This window comes from Dryobates pubescens, chromosome 28, assembly GCF_014839835.1.
Source record: "Dryobates pubescens isolate bDryPub1 chromosome 28, bDryPub1.pri, whole genome shotgun sequence".
Lineage (NCBI taxonomy): Eukaryota > Metazoa > Chordata > Aves > Piciformes > Picidae > Dryobates > Dryobates pubescens.
Window position 1 is genome coordinate 793,626 of NC_071639.1, and position 16,118 is coordinate 809,743.

Sequence of the window (16,118 nt, forward strand, 5' to 3'; positions counted from 1 at the left end):
GCCGGTCCATTCCAGCCGCCCTCTTGCTCAGCCGTGCGCGGTGCTGCGCTTGTTCTAAAGCTGTGTCCAGCAGGTGCCGCGGGCAGGGCTGGCCATGGTGGTAAGTCGCCGCAATAACGCCTTTAAGAAATCAGTCTCGACTCAGACTGAGAGGGAATATAAGAAGGTAGGTAAGTGTCATAAGCAATAGGGAGGTGTCCAGGCATCTGGCTGCAGACAGTGCTGGAGCCTGGCACTTGAGATGCAAGGTACTGGGGACAACTCCTGCATAACATGTGAGCAGATTGACTATTTACTTAACCTAGTGGCCAGACTGAAGGACGAGGTTGCTAGACTTAGAGATGTAAGAGATTGTAGAAGGGTAACAGACCTGAGTAACCAGGCTCTGCAGGCCTCCCAGGCAGAGGCTGGTTATTCAAAGAGCAGAGGGGAATGGACACAAATTCCTCTCAAAGGAAGTAAAGTTAAACCTCCTAGTCTCCCAACACCTTCCCCACTGCCCTTGGAAAACAAGTACAGGGCATTGGAGGTCGAGGGTGAGGTGATTCTGATGGAGGACACACCATCTGGGGTTTTCCCTGAGGCAAAACAGCCTAAGGCAAATCAGCCTAAGGCCAAGCAGCCTTCCCCTGGCATCAGGACCTGCTCCCTTAAAAAAAAAGAGGAGGGTAATTGTCATTGGTGATTCTCTCCTGAGGGGAACAGAAGGCCCCATATGTCGGCCAGACCCTATTCATAGGGAAGTCTGTTGCCTCCCGGGAGCCAGGGTCAAGGATGTTACCAGAAGGATGCCCAGTTTGGTGCAGCCCTCTGACTACTACCCCTTACTAGTTATGCAGTTAGGGAATGATGATGTTGCAACCAGAACTCCTAGGGCTATCAAGAATGACTTTAGAGCCCTGGGGGATCTCGTTGAGGGGTCAGGTGCACAAATAATTTTCTCATCTATACCCTTAGTTACAGGAGGGAATACCATAAGGAACAGGTCAGCAGCCATAGTTGACAAGTGGCTTAGAGGCTGGTGGAGTCAAAAGAACTTTGGGTTTTTCAATATTGAAAAACTGTCTAATGCACCAGGTCAGCTGGCAACAGATGAAGCACATCTGTCCCAGAGGAGGGGAAAGATCAGAGTGTATGAAAATGGCCTATCCCTCAAAGGGAAAAAGATTCTAGGAAGGCAATTGGCAGGTCTCATAGATAGGGCTTTAAACTAGATTTGAAGGGGCAAGGGGCTGAAACCAGGCCCCCCAGGCAGGAGTCTGGGGGTGATAAGCTTGAGCCAGAGGTGAAACCAGCAGCCCAGCTGAGGTGCATGTACACTAATGCACGAAGCTTGGGTAAAAACAAGAGGAGCTGGAAGCCTTGCTGCAGCAGGAAAGTTATGACGTAGTTGCCATCACAGAGCCCTGGTGGGATGACTCACATGGCTGGAGCGCTGCAATTGATGGCTACAGGCTTTTCAGGAGAGACAGGCAAGGAAGAAGGGGTGGAGGGGTGGCCCTGTACATCAGGGAGGCACTAGATGCCATTGAGCTGGAGATCAGGGACCATCAGGTTGAGTGCCTATGGGTGAGAATTAGAGGGAAGCTAACAGGGCTGACATCTTGGTTGGAGTCTGTTATAGACCACCCAACCAGGAAGAAGAAGCTGATGAAGCATTCTATAGGCAGCTTAAGGCTGTCTCAAGATCTCCTGACCTTGTTCTCATGGGTGACTTCAACCTGCCTGACATCTGCTGGGATCTCAACATAGCAGAGAGGAGACAGTCTAGGAGGTTCTTAGAGTGCATGGAGGACAGCTTCTTATCCCAGGTGCTGAGTGAGCCTACCAGGGGTAAGGCTATGCTTGACCTCCTCTTCACCAGCAGGGCAGGGCTGGTGGGGATGTGGTGCTCGGAGGCTGTTTAGGGGCCAGTGACCAGGAGAGAATTGAATTCTCAGTATTTGGTCAAGCTAAGAGGGGCAGCAAGAAGACCTCCACTCTGGACTTCCAGAGGGCAGACTTCAGGTTGCTCAAGGAACTAACTCAGAAGGTTCCTTGGGAAACAGCCCTTAGAAACAAAGGGGTCCAGGAGAGCTGGGCCTGCTTCAAGGAAGAATTCTTGAAGGCTCAGAACAGGCTGTGCCAGTGTGCCGGAGATGAGCCCCGGGGCAGACAGCCTGGATGGGCAATGAGCTTCTGAAGGAACTAAGGGACAAAAAGAGGGTGTATCATCTTTGGAAGAAAGGGGAGGCAACCCATGGAATGTTTAAGGATGGTGCTAGGTCTTGCAGGAAGAAAATGAGGGAGGCAAAAGCACATTTGGAGCTTAGCCTGGCCTCTGCTGTGAAGGACAACAAAAAGTCCTTCTATAAATACCTGAATAGCAAGAGGAGGGCAGGGACAACCTCCACTCCTTGGTGGGCATGGAGGGGAAAGTTGTAACAAAGGCTGAGGAGAAGGCAGAGGTACTTAACACCTTCTTTGCCTCAATTTTTACTAGCAGGACAGAATGTCTTCCAGACAGCTGGCCTGCAGAGCTGGCAGAAGGAGCCAGGGAGCAGCATAGCTTCCCTCTGTTCCAGAATGGGGTAGTTGGTGATCTGCTGAGCCACTTGGATCCCCACAAGTCCATGGGACCAGATGGGATTCATCCCGGGGTGCTGAGAGAGCTGGCAGATGAGCTGCCAAGCCACTCTCCATCATTTTTCATCAGTCCTGGCTCACTGCAGAGGTCCCAGAGGACTGGAAGCTGCCAAGGTGGTGCCCATCCAGAAGCAGGGCAGGTTGGATGAGCCAGGGAATTCCAGGCCTGTCAGCCTGAGCTCAGTGCCAGGCAAGGTTATGGCACAGGGCATCCTGAGTGCAGTCACACAGCACTTAGAAGATGGCCAAGGGATCAGGCCCAGCCAGCATGGGTTTAGGAAGGGCAGGTCCTGCCTGACCAACCTGATCTCCTTCTATGATCAGCTGACTGCCTGGTGGATGTGGGGCAGACTGTGGATGGAGTCTGCCTGGACCTCAGCAAGGCCTTTGACACCGTCCCCCACAGCAAACTCCTGGCCAAGCTTTCAGCCCCTGGCTTGGATGGGAGCACACTGCAATGGGTTAGGAACTGGCTGGAGGCTGAGCCCAGAGAGTGGTGGTGAATGGTGCCACAGCCAGCTGGCAGCCAGGCACCAGTGGTGTGCCCCAGGGATCAGTGCTGGGCCCCAGCCTCTTCATTGATGATCTGGAGGAGGGCATTGAGTCCATCAGCAGTAAATTTGCTGACGACACCAAGCTGGGGGCAGGAGTTGATCTGCTGGAGGGTAGAGAGGCTCTGCAGAGGGACCTTGCCAGGCTGGGCAGATGGGCAGAGGCCAAGGGCAGGAGATTGAACACATCCAAGTGCCAGGTGCTGCACATTGGCCACAGCAACCCCAGGCAGAGCTACAGGCTGGGGTCAGAGTGGCTGAGAACAGCCAGGCAGAGAGGGACCTGGGGGTGCTGGTTGATGGTAGGCTGAACATGAGCCTGCAATGTGCCCAGGGGGCCAAGAAGGCCAATGGCATCCTGGCCTGCATCAGGAAGAGTGTGGCCAGCAGGAGCAGGGAGGTCATTCTGCCCCTGTACACTGCACTGCTTAGGCCACACCTTGAGTTCTGTGTCCAGTTCTGGGCTCCTCAGTTTAGGAAGGAGGTTGACTTGCTGGAAGGTGTCCAGAGAAGGGCAACAAAGTTGGTGAGGGGCTTGGAGCACAGCCCTGTGAGGAGAGGCTGAGGGAGCTGGGGTTGCTTAGCCTGGAGAGGAGGAGACTCAGGGGTGACTTTATTGCTCTCTACAACTACCTGAAGGGGGGGTTGTAGTGAGGCAGAGGTTGGTCTCTTCTCCCAGGCAACCAGTACCAGAACAAGAGGACATAGTCTCAGGATGTGTCAGGGGAGGGTTAGGCTGGAAATTAGGAGGAAGTTTTACACAGAGAGAGTGATTGCCCACTGGAATGGGCTGCCTGAGGAGGTGGTGGGGTTGCCATCACTGGGGGTGTTCAGGGCGAGGCTTGACAGGGTGCTTGGTGCCATGGGTTAGTTGATTAGGTGGTGTTGGATGGTAGGTTGGACACAATGATCTTGAAGGTCTCTTCCAACCTGGTTTATTCTATTCTATTCTAGTCTAGTCTAGTCTAGTCTAGTCTAGTCTAGTCTATTCTATTCAGCCACTTTAGTCCAATCCCTGCTTGTCTCCCAGTGCCAGAATCAGCATCCTCACAGCTTGGGCATTCTTACCCCTAGATGCAAACTGGACCTGGAGGGCAATTGTAAAGGCTGCAGCAGGCAGTTCAGAATTTCCTTTCAAGCTGGCAAAGATTTATGCATTGGCTAGACAAAGCCTGCTTGGAAATGGAAGCAGAAATCCATCTTGGCATGTGATTAACACCCACAGCAAAGAGCTCACAGAAAGTTCATCATCTCAGAACCACTGCCCTGGGACACTGCAGCTGCCAAAGCTATGCAATACAGCTGAAGCTGGTGAATGGCTTTCTCTGCAGCCCACACCTTGGTGTGCTGGTGTGGTGGTTTGAAAGGAAAGGCTCTGCTTTCCCTCCCCCACTGAGAAAGAGACCACGGCTAAACCCAGTCGGAGAAATGAGAGTATATTTTACAAGGAAACAGATTCTATGTAACACAACAAATACAGGGATTTTACAATATATACAGGAATATACAGCAAATGAACTCAACCAGAAACCAGACCCCCCACAGAGGGGGCTTCCCCCTGTGCCCCCCTTCACCCCCTACCTCCCTTCTCCCCCAAAGAGGTAGAAGAAGGGACGAGGATGGTTAGCAGGACAGGGGAAGAAGCAGACAGGCCTGTTACAGGGAGGGAGTTAGTTCTTATCTCTTGGCAAGAAGCCCAGAAGCAGATCCAGCTGAAAGGGACAGCGAAGGAAGGAAGACTGAGGGAAAGTTCCCAGCTCCCCTGGGTCCAATCTCACCTCCCACCTATACTTGGCCAATGAAATTCGTTTAGAATACCAAAATATTTTATAAACATTTAGCCAGTGTGCCCCTTCCTTAAAGGCACAGCGTCAAACGGCCACAGCTGGAGAGGACAAAGCCAACATGGGAGAGCTGGAAACAAATGACTCTGTCAGAGAACACTCACGGACACAGGAGAGAAGCCCTGAAGCTTCCAGCTGGAATTGTACACAGATTGACACTGTTCCACTAACCTGTCTGAAGGCCAAAGACCAGAGGCAGCAGCTGAAGCTTTAGGAGCAGTCTGCTTGTGCCACAACTATCCAACTCTTCTTCAGGAGACCTGGGCTGGGACAATGAGAAAAGAGACAGATATCAACTGGGGAAAAGAAATAGTACTTCCAGCTCCCTCTGTGCCATACTGCCTGGTGCTGGAACTTGGCCACGCAGCTCCCTTTGACCAGTCCAGGAAGGTAAATCACCTTAGGGATGGTAACTTTGTGCCCTCTCTGGAGAAAGCCACTGCTGGGATCTGAGTGATGGGGGAAATGAGGAGACACTGCTGATCTGTGGCAGTGCCTGTGGGTAGGAGGCTGGGGATGAAAAGCAATGTTGAGCCCTCACTTTAGTTCGGAATTGCTCCTGGTGATGCAATCTACCAGAACAGATTCAGGCTCTAGCAAAGGCAGCAGGGATAGAATTCCAGGCTTTGTTGATGCAGTTACTGTGACCTCAGGAATGGCCCTGCAAATTCCTTTGCCCTTAGGTGCCTTATCCAGATCCTTAATGGGACAGAACACTTGGAGCAACAGATTGGTAACATGCAGCAAGCAGCCAGGACAAGCTGAGAGCTGAGAACAGGCATGGAGCACAGATGGAGGAAGCCTTGAGCAACCAAATCTAGTTGAGAGCTGCCCCTGCCCGTGGCACAGGGCTTGGAGATGATCTCTGAGCTCCCTTCTAAGCTAGGCCCTTCTATGGTTCTGTGGCTAAATCAAACACCACACAGGATGGGATTCCCCCAGCTGGATGCTTGCAAAGCTCATTACCAACCATGTCAGTTTCTTTGTGATTTGTTCAGTGTCTGCATTTTATTGAGATGGCTTAGAAGTGCCATTGGCTGCTGTGCAGCAGAATTATATGCAAGGATTCTTCCTAGCAGTAAGAATGAGACACAGGGAAAATGTGAAGATTTATCAGGCTCAAAGGGGGAAATGTCAAGGGAAGGAAGCAATCAATGGCAGGCAAAAGACCACAGGTCCTGAGAAACAATCAGTTCATAATTGCCTAAAGACCATTAAGCCTTGGGAAGAAACAAGGTAAAAAAAGCCTTGAGAGAGAAGGCAAATCCATCTGGCCAAGCAGAGCACACAAATACAGAATACAGGATTAACCAGGCTGGAAAAGACCTTTGAGATCATCAAGTCTGACTTGTCACCCAGCACCATCTAATCAACTAAACTATGGCACCAGGGCCTCATCCAGGCTCTTCTTCAACACCTCCAGGGATGGTGACTCCACCACCTCCCTGGGCAGCACATCCCAGTGGCCAATCTCTCTTGGTGGGATGAACTTCTTCCTAACATCCAGCCTAAACCTCCCCTGGCACAGCTTGAGACTGTGTCCTCTTGTTCTGCTACTGGGTGCCTGGGAGAAGAGACCAAGCCCCACCTGGCTACAGCCTCCCTGCAGGGAGTTGGAGAGAGCAAGAAGGTCTCCCTTGAGCCTCCTCTTCTCCAGGCTGAACACCCCCAGCTCCCTCAGCCTCTCCCACAGGGCTGTGCTCCAAACCCCTCCTCAGCTTTGTGCTCCAGTGCTGAGCACAGGGCACAAGGACTTCTCTGCTCCTGCTGGCCACACTCTTCCTGATGCAGGCCTGGATGCCATTGGCCTTCTTGGCCACCTGGGCACACTGCTGACTCATGTTCAGCTGCTGTCCACCACTACCCCCAGGTCCCTCTCCGCCTGGCTGCTCTCAGCCACTCTGCCCCCAGCCTGTAGCACTGCCTGGGGTTGTTGTGGCCAATGTGCAGCCCCTGGCACTTGGATGTGTTCAATCTCCTGCCCTTGGCCTCTGCCCATCTGCCCAGCCTGGCAAGGTCCCTCTGCAGAGATCTCCTACCCTCTAACAGATCAACTCCTGCCCCCAGCTTGCTGTCAGCTGCACATTTACTGCTGATGGACTCAATGCCTCCTCCAGATCATCAATAAAGATATTGAATATAGAACTTAATGCAGTGCCAGGTGCTCTGAAAACTTTCCAGTTCACCCCAGTGTGACAGTTTGCCCACTTTGATCACAGCCAGAATATTCCCTAGAGATTGTCTTTTAATTCTTGGCCTTAAGGGAAGACCTCTTGCCTTCCATTTCAGGTGGACAGAGTCAAAATATCCAGGGCCATCCTGATCTTGGGGTTTTTTTCCCCTCAAACCTCACTTCTGCATTCTCATGCTTTGTTTGAAATCTCCAAATGCAATGAACACATTGCCTTTTAAATTCTGTTGTGCTTGGAAGTGTGTACAGGAGGAGAGAGACTCCATGGCACAGCCAGCCCTTCCTCTCAGGCAGCATATGTCCCTCTAAGATCCTGCTGCCAAGGAAGCATCTCCTGCCAAGCCAGCTTCAGCCTCCCCAAGGGGTGGAGCTCTCTCTGGCTTTCTGTTCCACTGAATTAGCCACATCTGATAATTCTTTCTGAGTCCTCCCAAAAGCTAAAAGAAAGCTGAGTGGGTCAGAAAGGCATCTGGAAGGGGGATTGAAGATTAAATAATATCAGTGACATAATATTGGTTTAGCCTGGAGGATATAAAAGAGCTATAAAGCCTCAGCTCCCTGGGATCAGCACTCACCACAGAGTTACCCTTGCTCTGTTTTCTGAAGTACCATGGCATTGTTAAGATTGGAGAAGACCTCCAAGAGCATCAGCTCCAACCACCAGCTCAGCATCACCACAGCCACTTGTCTCAGTCCAGAGAGGGAAGGAGCCTCAGCTCTTGTGAGCATTCATTGCTGTGCTGGGAAATCAGAGTCACAAACAAGGCCAAAATGTCAACAGCCCTCGAGGCTATTGATTAACAGGATAAAGTGGATGGAACAGAAGAAGCTGGGGGGGAGGGTGGAATTAGAGGGGGAGGGAGAAGAGGGAGAGAGAAGAGGAAAGGAATTCTATTACCACACCCCCCACACCAGTTTGGGTCTGTGGAGGAAGGCTGCTGCCGCTTTGGCGTGGAGCAGAGGTCATCCTTGTTGGCTGTGCTGTCCTCTGCTGGAGGAGGGGAGGCAGAGATCCCAAATTCCAAGTCCAAGTCCTTCCCTGAGCAGCCTCTTCAGCTCCATGAGTTACAGCAGGTGGAACTTAGGACACACAGAGACTTCCTCCCGCTCTGCTGCTTCCAGGCTCCATGGTGATGTCTTTCCCCCTGTCTCTGTCCTTCTCTCTCCTGGCATTTGCTTCTCCTTTTCCCCTCTCCTCAGCAGGCATTGCTCAGGTCTTTGGTACAGCTTTTCAGTCACAGGGTTTTTAGGTGTGTGTCCAGGTGGTGGATCCATTGTGCTCTTCACCATGCTCCCTTCCCAGGGTAGCTGATGGGTAGAGATGATCTTGGCTGTGCACATTCCAGAGAGTCCTTATCCAGTGGCCTCTGCCTTGGCAGCTGTTCATAGAATCATAGAATCAATTAGGTTGAGAAAGACCTCAGAGATCATCAAGTCCAACCTGTCACCCAACACCTCCTGACAACTAAACCATGGCTCCAAGTGCCACATCCAATCCCCTCTTGAACACCTCCAGGGATGGGGACTCCACCACCTCCCTGGGCAGCACATTCCAATGGCCAATCTGTCTGGGAAGAACTTTCTCCTCACCTCCAGCCTAAACCTCCCCTGGCACAGCTTGAGACTGTGTCCTCTTGTTCTGTTTCTGGGTGCCTGGGAGAAAAGACCAACCCCCACCTGGCTACAGCCTTCCTTCAGGGAGTTGTAGACAGCAATGAGGTCTCCCCTGAGCCTCCTCTTCTCCAGGCTGAACACCCCCAGCTTGTCTGGGCAAGGAGCAAAGGTGATTTTATCTCAGTTGATTCGCATCGAGAGAGAAGGGCAAGGAGGCTGGGGAGAGGCCTTGAGCACAGCCCTGCGAGGAGAGGCTGAGGGAGCTGGGGTTTTCAGCATTGTATCAACAGGTGCCACTGTCTCCTGACTGCTGGACGCAACAACGAAGGAAGCATCGATAAACAGCAATGTATCTCGCCATGGCCATAGAAGCAGCCCTGAGACCACCAGCACGACCACCGCACAAGGGAAACAACCTGGGTGGAAATCATCATGCTTCTGGAAACCTAGGTACCTTAAATCAAAATTGCCTGACTGCTGGACAGGCTCGAAAGTGCCCGCTGTCACAGACCTAAGCATTTTACTCCAGATTATCATAGGCAGGGAAATTGCTCCTGCAGCGCCGATAAAACCCTCGCGACGACACCTAACCAGGATGCTTGGACTGCGCCGCCCCCGCCCCCCTCCCCCCTCACAGCCCCCTGCCCCCTCTGGCAGCACCTAGCAGACCTAACAACAGCTGCATATCACTTTTGAATCCACAAAGCGTTGTTGAGTTCAATTGGTACGGTCCTTTGGGTCACAGACCCTGTGCTCTGTTACTTGGCAGGTTGTCTACCTCTAGGCAGGGCATCCTTACAATTCCTGGTTCAATAGATTCTGATTATGACTGGGCTGTGAAAATTATGCTCTATACCATTACCTCTCCTGTTAGCACTCTTGTTGGGACAGAAATTGTTCAGCTAATATCATTTGAGTCCCGAGTGCCTAAACTTCTAACAGGGTCCTAGGGCAAGAAGGCTCAGGTTCCACCGATATGCCTGATGTCTCATTGGCCCTAGAAATCCAGAAGGGAAAACTGGAACAGATTGTATCTGTCAGACCCCCTTGTGGACAAATTATACAAATTCCAATGATTGTGGATACTGGAGACGATGTCATCATTATGTCCCATCATAAATGGAATGGTCACTAGCCCTTGCTCATGGCAAATGCTGAAGTCATGGGTTTAAAAGGTATCCACACGACCTGGGTTAGCAAAGAGCCAATGCAATTAGCTTTAACGACGGCAAATCAATCACCGTAAGACTGTACGTGTTAACCCTTCCAGTTGCTCTAAAGGGCTGACATGCCTTAAGTCAGCTAGGAGCAAAAATTTGGTTTTGTTCCTTTTCTGTAGCAGCTACTGGTCAGCAAATTAAAATGGAAAACAGATAATTCAGTATGGGTGGAACAATGGTTGCTCAGACAAGATAGGCTGCAAGTCATTAAGACCCTAATGCAGAAAAACAATAGCAACTAGGGCACACCTTGCTAGCCACCCTCAACCCACCCCTACCCCCACCCCCAGACAAAGGAGGATCTTCTGGTACGACTCTTGCTGACCAAAGCTCTGCTCTGATTTAAAGTTATAGTGCTAATTTCTTCATTTCTGATTGCAAAGTCCTTAAGAGATTTGTTATTTAGAGTTCTGCTAAGTTTTCCTGGTAAGCATAATGAGTGGTAAGCATTTGGTACTTATAGGTAGTTAATACACAGTAATGGTAGTAAGGTGTAAGTACTTAGTAATGAGTTCACCTTGTAAGATTTTCTTTTGGTTCGAACCTTCTTAGCTGTGTGCCTCGGCACTTCAAAGGAGCTCCCTGTAATATAGTTAAGGTTTGTAGTAAATAGGTATTCATTTTAAAAAGTATTCTTTAGCTAATGTAACATCTTTAGATTTCCTTCTTAGACATAGACTAGAAAAAATACAAAAAAAAAAAAAGGTAAACAAAAAAGGTAACAAAGTGCAAAGAAAAAATTTAAACATACGAATATATAACAAATGTACAAAAACTCTGGGTACAAAAAATAGAGTCCTAAATAACAGCATCATAACAAAGAAGAGCAACAATAAAAACAAAATATTAAAAAACAAAATATGACAAACTAGAAAATCATAAGGATTATTAACAAAAATAGCTGCTAAAAAAATCATAAGAATTGTTAGCAAAAAACAAAAATAAGGATGATCAAGACTACTAGATTGAAACAAAAAACTCTACAAAAGGAAGAAACCAAGAAAGTTAAAATGAACAGTGATAATAAAAAAGAGCTAATAGAAAAGAAGAAGGTTACAAAATAGAATAAAAAGCAAAAATAAAAATTAAAATAGAAAATAGATTAAATGAACTAAACATGCAAATTAAAAAAATAATAAATGCATAGAATACATAGAATAGAGCAGGTTGGAAGAGACCTTCAAGATCATCGCGTCCAACCCATCAACCAATCCAATACCACCTAATCAACTAACCCATGGCACCAAGCACCCCATCAAGTCTCCTCCTGAACACCTCCAGTGATGGTGACTCCACCACCTCCCCAGGCAGCACATTCCAATGTGCAATCACTCTCTCTGTGTAGAACTTTTTCCTAACATCCAACCTAAACCTCCCCTGGCGCAGCCTGAGACTGTGTCCTCTTGTTCTGGTGCTGGCTGCCTGGGAGAAGAGACCAACATCCGTCTGTCCACAACCTCCCTTCAGGTAGTTGTAGAGAGTGATAAGGTCTCCCCTGAGCCTCCTCTTCTGCAGGCTAAGCAACCCCAGCTCCCTCAGCCTCTCCTCACAGGGCTGTGCTCCAAACCCCTCACCAACTTCATTGCTCTTCTCTGGACACCTTCCAGCAAGTCAACCTCCTTCCTAAACTGAGGAGCCCAGAACTGGACACAGGACTCGAGGTGTGGCCTAACCAGTGCAGTGTACAGGGGCAGAATGACCTCCCTGCTCCTGCTGGCCACACTCTTCCTGATGCAGGCCAGGATGCCACTGGCCCTCTTGGCTGCCTGGGCACACTGCAGGCTCATGTTCAGCCTACCATCGACCAGCACCCCCAGGTCCCTCTCTGCCTGGCTGCTCTCAGCCACTCTGACCCCAGCCTGTAGGTCAACAAATAAAAGATTAAATACTAGATAAACAATACATTGAAAAAAAAAAAAAAAGATTAGAATAACAAATTAAAATACAGATTAACAAATTACAATGACAAAATAAAAATAATAATAAAGAAGGTAAAAAATAAATAAATCAAAATATGACAAAAAGTTATTAATAAAAATTTAAAGAACAAAAAAATTTAAAATAAAACAACAAAAATTAATCAGAAAAACTGTGTAAAAGTTAGATTAGAGTTAGTAAAAAAATGTCAAAATTAGATTACAATTGACAACACAAATTAACAAAAAAATAATCAAAAAGTATAGATAACATATAAAATACAATGGAAAAAATAAAAATACATTAAAACAGTATAAAAGTAATGAAAAAACAAAAATAAGAAATGAATTAAAGATTAAACAACAGAAGTAGATTAAAAGTAAAAATATTAAACATATAAAAATAATTAATAAATTCAGCATAGACAATAATAACTAAAAATGAAAAATAACCCAAAAAAAGGGAGAAAAAAATAATAAATAATAAAATAAATGCATTCAAAATACAATAAAAAAATAAAAATGAACCAAATTAGAATTAAGCAGAAAATATAGAAAAATAATTTACAAAAAATAAATTGAAATAAAAAGAAGTTAAAAAATGGAACAAAAACTATTAAAACCAGGTAAAAATAAGGGAAAAGACATATTCAACTTAAACTTAGAAAACAAAAAATAATGTACATAACAAAATCAAAACAAAATGAAACAGATTTATTAAAAATAGGTTTTAAAATATTAAAAAATAAAACAGAAAAATACTTAAAAATTTGACGATAGCTCACATCAAAAACAAACAAATAATTAGTTACACAATATGTGGAACCTTAGACTCGTAGAATGAGTCAGGGTTGGAAAGGACCACAAGGATCATTTAGTTCCACCCACACTGCCATGGGCAGGGATCAGGCAGGCCAGAGCCTCGTCCAGCCTGGTCTCCAATACTTCCAGGCATGGGGCCTCAGCCACCTCCCTGGACAACCCATTCCAGGGCTTCACCACGCTCACAGTGAGGAATTTCTTCCTCACATCCAGCCTGACTCTTCCCATCCCCAGCCTTATTCCATTCTCCTCAGTCCTGTCATTTCCTGACATGCTAGGATGTCCCTCCCCAGCATTCTTGTAGGCTCTCTTCAGATACTGGATGGCCACAATTAGGTCACCTGGAGCCTTCTTTCCTGCTACCTGCGATCGTCGCAATGAACAACGGCAGAAGAATCAAGGCCATGAGGAAACAGCATGGCCCATGGGGCTGAACATCGATCATCTGGGATCAAAACATCATTCAGCAGAATGTACCATGGCACCATGTGAATTGGGACTGAACATTATGGCTGTTTGATAACTTTGTCTTCTCTCTTGTGAACTGAATGTGCCTCTGGATGTAGACATCCTAGGGGACAAAGTTTCATCTGCACATTTGGCTTATTAGAGAGAAAAAAGGAAAAAAAAAAAAAGTGGGAAAAGAGAGACTACCCCAGAGCAAAAAAAATAGCTCATGGCAACCCTAGAAGTGCTGCAACCCTAGAAACATCAACCCTAGAAGTGCTGTAACCCTCTCACCACAAGACACACAGCACAACTGTCATGAAATGACAACCAGCAAACCTGCCTAGCACTGACCTCAACGACCGTCACGATGATCCAAGATGTCAACAGAAAGCATCTAACTCATAGCTGAGTGTCGTGACTGCTTCACTGTTGTGTGAAGGTTAAGAGATCAGTGTTACTAGGATGAGCAAAACCACATTATTATGTGTAATTTTATATTGGGCAATGCAATGAAGCTCTTTTTGCTCTTGCTGTTTGCCTGCAAGTTCTCTGTGAAGCTAGAGCCTGGCCAGATCTACCTTTACAGATCAAAGAAATCTTGCTACCATTAAACAATTGATGATTTTTGACCATCCTAGAGAAAATAAAGATGCAACATAACCCTAAGGCAGATTGTAAAAGACAGTGCTAAGGGTTGCATTTGTGCCTCAATCTCTGTGTGCAATGTGTTCAGGCATAATCAAGACTTCCCTGTCTACAAGAGGAGTGAAATGTAAAGATCAGAACTATCAAGATCTAAGTTCTTCTTTACAGTGTCTGTTATCTTTGACCATGGATTACGCCAGCTCTGTTAGAGCATTGTGACTGGTTCAGCTTAAGCTTTGTGCCTTGTACAGGTTACATCAGTCTGTTGGACATGCTGCACTGCAGAACTTTTGCTTTTGCTATACAGCTTAGCTTTACCTTGCTTGCTTCTGTGCATGCAAGTAGCGTCCTGTATGGGATGAGAATAACTCCCTTGACCAGATTGCTCACAAAAACAAAAAGGGAGACTTGTGGCAGTGCCAGCGATGAGCAGTGTGAGCAACCTGGCAGTGCAGGCCTAGAGCCTGACATGGTGCTAGGCCATGCTCAGTATGAGTGCAGAGCCAGCTAGTAGTGTACCAAACAGTGCTGTCTTGCAGCATGTAACTAAAGCAAGGCACTGGTAGGTAGAAACACAGCAAGTTATCTCGGGACAACAGGACATGCCCCAGCATCAACAACCTCGCGTGTCAGCAGTAGTTGGACCAATAACCTATGACAGTGTGATGTGTGGTCACTCATAGGGAACCAGTGAGGCCATGCCAACAAGGCACTCTGAGTTTACAGAAGTTGTAGAAGCTCCCTTGCTAGGCACTTCTGCCTTTCCTGCCTCTTCTGCCATGCTATAATTTACTGTGCCATGCTTTCACCATAGGCCTGTGCCATAGGCCTGCAATACTGGAACACTAAAGGATCGATACGTTATCATACTGATCAGCTGTATTGTCTCCAATCTCTGTCGTCACTTCACAGCAGAGGCCAGGCTAAGCTCCAAACGTACTTTTGCATCCCTCAGTTTCTTCCTGCATGACCTAGCACCATCCTTAAACATTCCATGGGTTGCCTCCCCTTTCTTCCAAAGATGATACACCCTCTTTTTGTCCCTTAGTTCCTTCAGAAGCTTATTGCTCATTGTTGTCAGCTGTGCCTTTGAAATCCCATTGTGGTCAAGAGAAGGTCCCCTTGCCCTGGGCTGCTTAGGTGATCTGCTCCTTGGCACACCTCAGCACCTCAGTCAGTGCCCACAGGGCACTCAGCTGGCTGCTGGCAGCGCAGGCCTTGATCCTGGCTGTGTTTGTAGCTGTTCCTGGAGCCACATTTTCCTACAGCTCCCACAACTGGCTCCTCTGGAAGGCAGACACTGTCAGGTGCAGGTTCTGGGGAAGCTTGTGATGAGCTCTCCTGGGAGCTGCCAGGCACTCAGGAGTGCAGGATCCCCCTCCTCGTCCAGTGGCTGTGCTGCTGCTGCTGCCATGCCCCCACCCTGGCTGAGGCTGCTGACCAGAGCTGGCTCTGTGCTCTGTGGAGCTGGCACAGCCACAGCTCTGCTCTTCTGGTGGGCAAAGAAGGGAATGCTCCAGGCACAAGAGTGAGAGCAGGAGGAAGAGCCTGTGCCTGAGCAGCTCCCAGCCTGGCCCTGGCTGGTGGGGGCTGGGAGGCAGTGGGAGCCTTCCCAGCAGGGCTGCAATCCTGGGACCATTTTCTCTTTTAACCAGACCTCCTCTCTTGCTCCTCTGTTGCAGGCATGATTTATTTGTTTCTCCCTGAGGTAGTTCCACTGTGTGAAATTCAGATGTGTTGTAGCAGCCCCTGGTTGTAATCCAGCTGTGAGAGCCTGAGTCAGTGTAACTGCTCTGTACCTGCCTGTGACCAGCACAGACATCACTCCCAGCCTGCTCCTCCTGACTGTACCAAAGGCTCCTGGCCTGTTCAGCACCAGGGCTACATCACAGCATTTTCAGGGGGTGAGGAGGGAGTTTCTTCAGCTCCTGCTCTTTGAGGGGAAGACAACTTCTCCTCCAGCTGGGGTGCTGAATTGTTCATTGTTGGAAGGGGAAAGTAAGAAGATGGTCAGGAGTGTCAGGCCCTGCAACTGGCTGGGGGCAATCCACAGAACCAGTCCAAGCTGGGGGTGAGGAGATTGAGAGCAGCCCTGCAGAGAAGGACTTGGGGGTGCTGGTGGGGGAGAGGCTGGACAGGAGCCAGCAATGGGCACTGGCAGCATGGAAGGCCAAGGGCAGCCTGGGCTGCATCCAAAGCAGCTTGGCCAGAGCTGGAGAGAGAGGATCCTGCCCCTCTGC